This window comes from Rattus norvegicus, chromosome X, assembly GCF_036323735.1.
Source record: "Rattus norvegicus strain BN/NHsdMcwi chromosome X, GRCr8, whole genome shotgun sequence".
NCBI lineage: Eukaryota > Metazoa > Chordata > Mammalia > Rodentia > Muridae > Rattus > Rattus norvegicus.
In genome coordinates, this window is record NC_086039.1 from 42219520 (window position 1) to 42225210 (window position 5691).

General features: G+C 34.9%; 1 non-coding gene across 1 annotated transcript; it reads right to left on the bottom strand.

Annotated features, from left to right (window-relative positions):
- Positions 1-3672: 3672 nt before the first annotated feature.
- LOC120099461 (small nucleolar RNA SNORA43) lies at positions 3673-3803 on the bottom strand. The gene has a single exon (XR_005498635.1). It is a non-coding gene; the product is annotated as a small nucleolar RNA SNORA43 (small nucleolar RNA).
- Positions 3804-5691: the final 1888 nt, after the last annotated feature.

Here is a 5691-nt window from a genome sequence, read left to right on the forward strand (position 1 = left end):
ATACACACAAGGGGAGATTTTATATAAATATAATTTAGTAAGGATTTTATATTTTATGCCATATAGTATTTAGCTGAAGACAAACAGAAATATATTGAAGGCCTGAAATATAAACCCCAAACAATTGCCAAACTAAGAAATATTTGAGAATAATAATTTAACAAACTGTTCCATGCAACAAAATATTCAACCAATTCAAAGAAGGGAAGAAAAATAATAAATATAACAAAGAAATAGGAAGATTATAGACTTCAAGCTAAAAATATCAATAATTATATGTAAATGTTTTAATTGCAACAGTTAATATGTAGAGATTATGGTAGATAAAATGGAAGATTCTACAAGAAACTGTAATTATGTTAGCACAGTAAGACTCTGACACAAAAAAACCCACACAAATCAGTAAATAATTAATCAATTAGCTTTTAGTAAAACAAAACACATTGCTACACATATAAATTTAAAATTAATTATATTGATCTTTCATCAAAATTATTGCAGAGGATGCTGAATTACTAAGTATAAGAGATATGTGAATAGCCACTAAGAAAAAGGTATTCAAATACTTTTTTGATAATCTGTACAAAAGGAATTTAAAAGGCTTCTAGGAAAATATTTGCTGCAGAAATGTCTCAGGCTAACCATTTCTATTCCAAAAGGGTCCAAAATTATGAACAAATTCTCAGATCAATGAATAAGTAATAGAAACTTGTGTTAGAAAATTCATAAGAGAAAAAAGGTGACAGTAAAGTCATAATCCAAAGAAAGTTGTAACTTTTTTACCTACTTAATTAGTAAAGCCTTACAAAGAGTGTTAATGAATTTGAGTATGTTCCTATTAAACCTCATGCTGTCTTTTACTACTATAATTTGAGTATTAGTAGAAACTTCAGAAAAACTAATAACTTTCATATATTAATAACTATAAAGCTATTCAAAATTTCTAGAGTAATGATTTTTCTTTTGAACTTTACCCTAAAGAAAGAATTGAAACTCTAGAAAAGTTTTATTTATTAAAATAGTTTTGCAATTAGCAATGAAAATGTAAAATAGTCCTAATAGCTAAAATAGGAGAGAGGCCAACAAAATTAGAATGGAATATTCTAACTCAATGGAATATTTAATTAGAGATGAAATAAAACATGGATGTTGCACAGGAGTGTGAAAAATGGTACATAATGCTGAGTTTAGAAGAAATATGTTCATAGCTAGACACCTAGTTGTCTGTTATAGAGTGAATTCAGAATCTGTAAGACAAGTCCATACCTTGACATACAAATTAGCTTCACTCTTCTCCACTGTTGAAATTGACACAGATGAGTCTCTGAAAATCTCTCCATCATTTGAAAACAAGCAGAATCAAACAGGAATAAACATGGATAAGAGTGTATGAAAAGTAGGAAATTATGAATTTCTGGAGGGAGTGCAAACTCATTTAGCCACTATGGAAATCAGTGTAGAGGTCTTCAAAAACTGAAAATAGATCTACAATATGATCCAGCTCTACACTCTTGAAAATGTACCCAAAGGACTCTATATCTTACTATAGAGACACCTGTTAGATCATAATTTATGTTCTATTCACAATAACCAGGGGCAAGAAACAGCCTAGATGGCCATCAACTCATAAATAGACAATACAAATATGGTACCTTTGCACAACCGAATAATATTTAGTTGTTAGAGAAATGAAAATATTAATTCACAGGTAAATAGATGAGGCTGAAGACATTTTGAGTTAGATAGCCAAGACTCACAAAGACAAATATCATATGCTTTCTCTCATTTGCATATGTAAACAGTAAATCTTAAGATATGTGTATTCTGTTTGAAATACACAAACAAATCAGGAAACTAATAAGGTGTCATGGTATGTATTTCAAGGTAGTGAAGATTGAATTCAGCAGTATAAAGGGGTTAAAAGCTAAAAATGAACAAGAAGAGTTAAGTAGGCTGAATGGAAATATGGAGAAAGGAATACTGGGAGGAATAACTAACACTAAAGTCTTTTATAATAGGATATATGGGGACTTTTTACTGTAAAAGCTTCCTAAAATCTATACATATGCATATGCACATATATAAAGAGTTTGAATTGAGTTACCATATAATGGGGCAACAGTTCCTCTACTAGACACGACAGGTAAGTAAATAAAAAGCCCAGTGCCAGGAACGGCACAAGTCCTTTGGACTTGTTTATCCTTAAGTCCCATAAAATCTTCAAACATTAGAGGCCATTGCCAATGCTCTTGGTTACCCTCTATAACTTGATAGTACGATCCAAATACTGAAAACAGTACATACTTGAGTCATAGAACATAGAGAAATCAAACTGATGCTACACACAATGCCAGAGAAAAGTAATCATTAGTCTTACTTAGATCTAAACCCTGGGAAATACAATGACTTCCAACCTGGCAAGATATGCCTACTGGAACAATAGGGGTAAAAGTATGGTGAGCACATCCAATCAATGTCTAATTGAATTTAAGTTCTGCTTCATAAAATAAACCAAATATCTAGCAATGTTATAAGGGCCAAAAACCTGTGGTTGTAGACTGATCACAGTCCCTAGGGGAGAACCTACCACTATTAATTTTTTTAAGTGGTCATAGTATTAAAATGACTCTTAAGTGACTCATTGTATATTTTCTTATCAGAAAAGGTGGAATTTATCACTAAAAATATATAGGCATGAAGCAAACATTATGCAGTGATAAAGCACAGTTGATGGATTTAGCTATTATTATGAACTATATGCACTGAAAGCACATCTAAAGTAATGCATCTACTTAACATTCAAAGAAAGCTGGAGAATGAATGATGTTGTAGGGCCTGCAAAATGGCACAGTAAGCAGAGGTCCTTGGTGCCATGTCTAATGATGAGAGTTCAGTCATCAGGACCCACGTGATAGAAAAGGGACCAAATGATCCCTATAAGTTGTTAATTGATTTCCACTCATGTAGGGCAATCCCTGGACAAATAAAAAACATGCAAAATATTGTTTCAATCCTATTGTAACATAACACTTCACTACAACTCTTGCTACCTAGTCATCTAATGTGAAAACACAACTCAGCAGTTAAGTAAACACAGAAGATGGCTCAGAGCTTGCAAACCCCTTCAGCTCCTTCAATCCTTTATCTAACTCCTCCAATGGGGACCCTGTTCTCAGCTCAATGGTTGGCTGTAAGCATTCACCTCTGTATTTGTCATGCTCTGGCAGAGCCTCTCAGGAGACAGTTATATCAGGCTCCTGTCAGCCTGCACTTCTTGGCATCAACCAATATTGTCTGAGTTTGGTGGCGGTATGTATATGGGCTGGATCCACAGGTAGGGCAATCTCTGAACTGCCATTCATTCAGTCTCTGTTCCAAATTTAGTCTCCATATCTCCTCCTATGAATATTTTTGTTTCCCTTTCTAAGAAGGACTGAAGCATCCAGACTATGTTCATCCATGGATTGTATCTTGGGTAATCCAGGCTTTGGGGCTTATATACATTTAATCAGTGAGTGCATACCATGTGTGTGAGTGTGACTGTGTGTGTGTGTGTGTGTGTGTTGTGATTGGGTTACCTCACTTGGGATGATATTTTCTAGTTCCATCCATTTGTCTAAGAATTTCATGATGTCTTTTTTTTTTTTTTTTTTTTTTTTTTTTTTTTTTGCAAAATGTCAAGCTACAAACCATTCTTAGTACGCAATAGCTTCTGAACACTGAGCGTAGAAATAGCCACTTGCTCTTTGCCCCAATGTCACGGGCACAGCTGAGCCATAACTGTGGTGTTGTTCTAGGACAGCATCTTCAGGGCAGCAAAGTCATTGTTTTTAATAGCTGAGTAAATGTACCATTGCGTAAATGTACTACATTTTCTGTACCATTTTTTGTTGAGGTACATCTGGGTTCTTTCCAGCTTCTGGCTATTATAAATAAGGCTGCTATGAACATAGTGGAGCATGTATCCTTGTTATAAGTTGGGGCATTTTTTGGGTATGTGCCCAGGAGTGGTATAGCTGGGTCCTCAGGTATTACTATGTTCAATATTATGAGGAACATTCAGACTGATTTCCAAGTGAGTGGTTGTACCAGTTTGCAATCCCACCAACAATGGAGGAGTGTTCTTCTTTCTCCACATCCTTGCCAACATCTGTTGTCCCCTGAGTTTTTATCTTAGCCCTTCTGACTGGTATGGAGGTGGAATCTCAGGGTTTTGATTTGCATTTCCCTGATGTCTAAGGATGTTAAATATTTCCATTTCTTTAGGTGCTTCTCGGCCTTTCAATATTCCTCAGTTGAGAATTCTTTTTTATCCTGTAGCTCATTTTTTAAAAAGGGTTATTTGATTCTTTGGTGTGTAACTTCTTGAATTCTTTCTATATATTGGATATTAGCCCTCTATCAGATGTATAATTGGTAAAGATCTTTTCCCATTCTGTTGGTTGTTATTTTGTCCTAATGACTGTGTCTTTGACCTTATAGAAGCTTTGCAGATTTATGAGGTCCCATTTGTTAATTCTTGATCTTAGAGCATAAGCCATTGGTGTTCTGTTCAGGAAATTTCCTCCAGTGCCCATGTGTTCTAGGCTCTTCCCCACTTTCTCTTCTACTGGTTTTAGTGTATCCAATTTTATGTGGAGGCCCTTGATCCACTTGTACTTGAGCTTTGTACAGGGTGGTGAGAATGGACTAATTTTCATTGTTCTACATGATTACCTTCAGTTGAACCAGCACCAAGTGTTGAAATTGCTATCTTTTTTCTACTGGATGGTTTTAGCCTCTTGGTCAAAGATCAAGTGACTATAAGTATATGGGCTCACTTCTGGGTCTTCAATTCTATTCCACTGATCTACCTGCCTTTCGCTGTACCAATACCATACATTTTTTAAATCACTTTTCTAATAGTGCTTGAGGTCTGGGCTGCTGATTCCCCCAGAAGTTCTTTGATTGTTGACGATGATTTTCTATATCTTGGGGTTTTTTTTGTTATTCCAAATGAATTTCAAATTTCTGTTTACCCATGTATATTTCTATACCCATGTATGTTTCTAATTGAGTTTGAATTTTGATGTAGATTGCCTTGAATCTGTAGACTGCTTTTGGTAAGATGGCTATTCTTACAGTATCAATCCTGCCAATCCATGAGCATGGGAGATCCTTCCATCTTCTGAGATCTTTAATCTCTTTTTTCAGAGACTTGAGGTTCTTGTCATACAGATCTTTCACTTGTTTGGTTAGAGTCATACAAAGATATTTTTTTATTATTTGTGACTATTGTGAAGGGTGTTATTTCCCTGATTTTTTTCTCAGCCAGTTTATCCTTTGAGTAGAGGTAGGTTACTGATTTGTGATTCATTGTTATACCCAAAATTTAGCATCTCTTTCAACCCTTATTAGGGAAGCTTACTTTTTGCAGTTGATGATGATTAAGCCAGAGATCTACAACTGGAAAAGTTTCAGAGAATAAAAGACTATGTAATACTGCTCCTTAACCAAGATATTTATTTCACACCCTCTCCTCCTAAAACACCCAAAACACAACAATCATTGTAAAAGAGGCAGTAGAAGGATTCTAAGAGCTAGAGATGATGGGTATCTCTAAACAGTGTTTTCTGGAAACAGCAGGGACATTTTACATAGGAATTTTCAGTAGCTGAGACATCATGCACAAGACCTGCTCAAGTTTAAGAC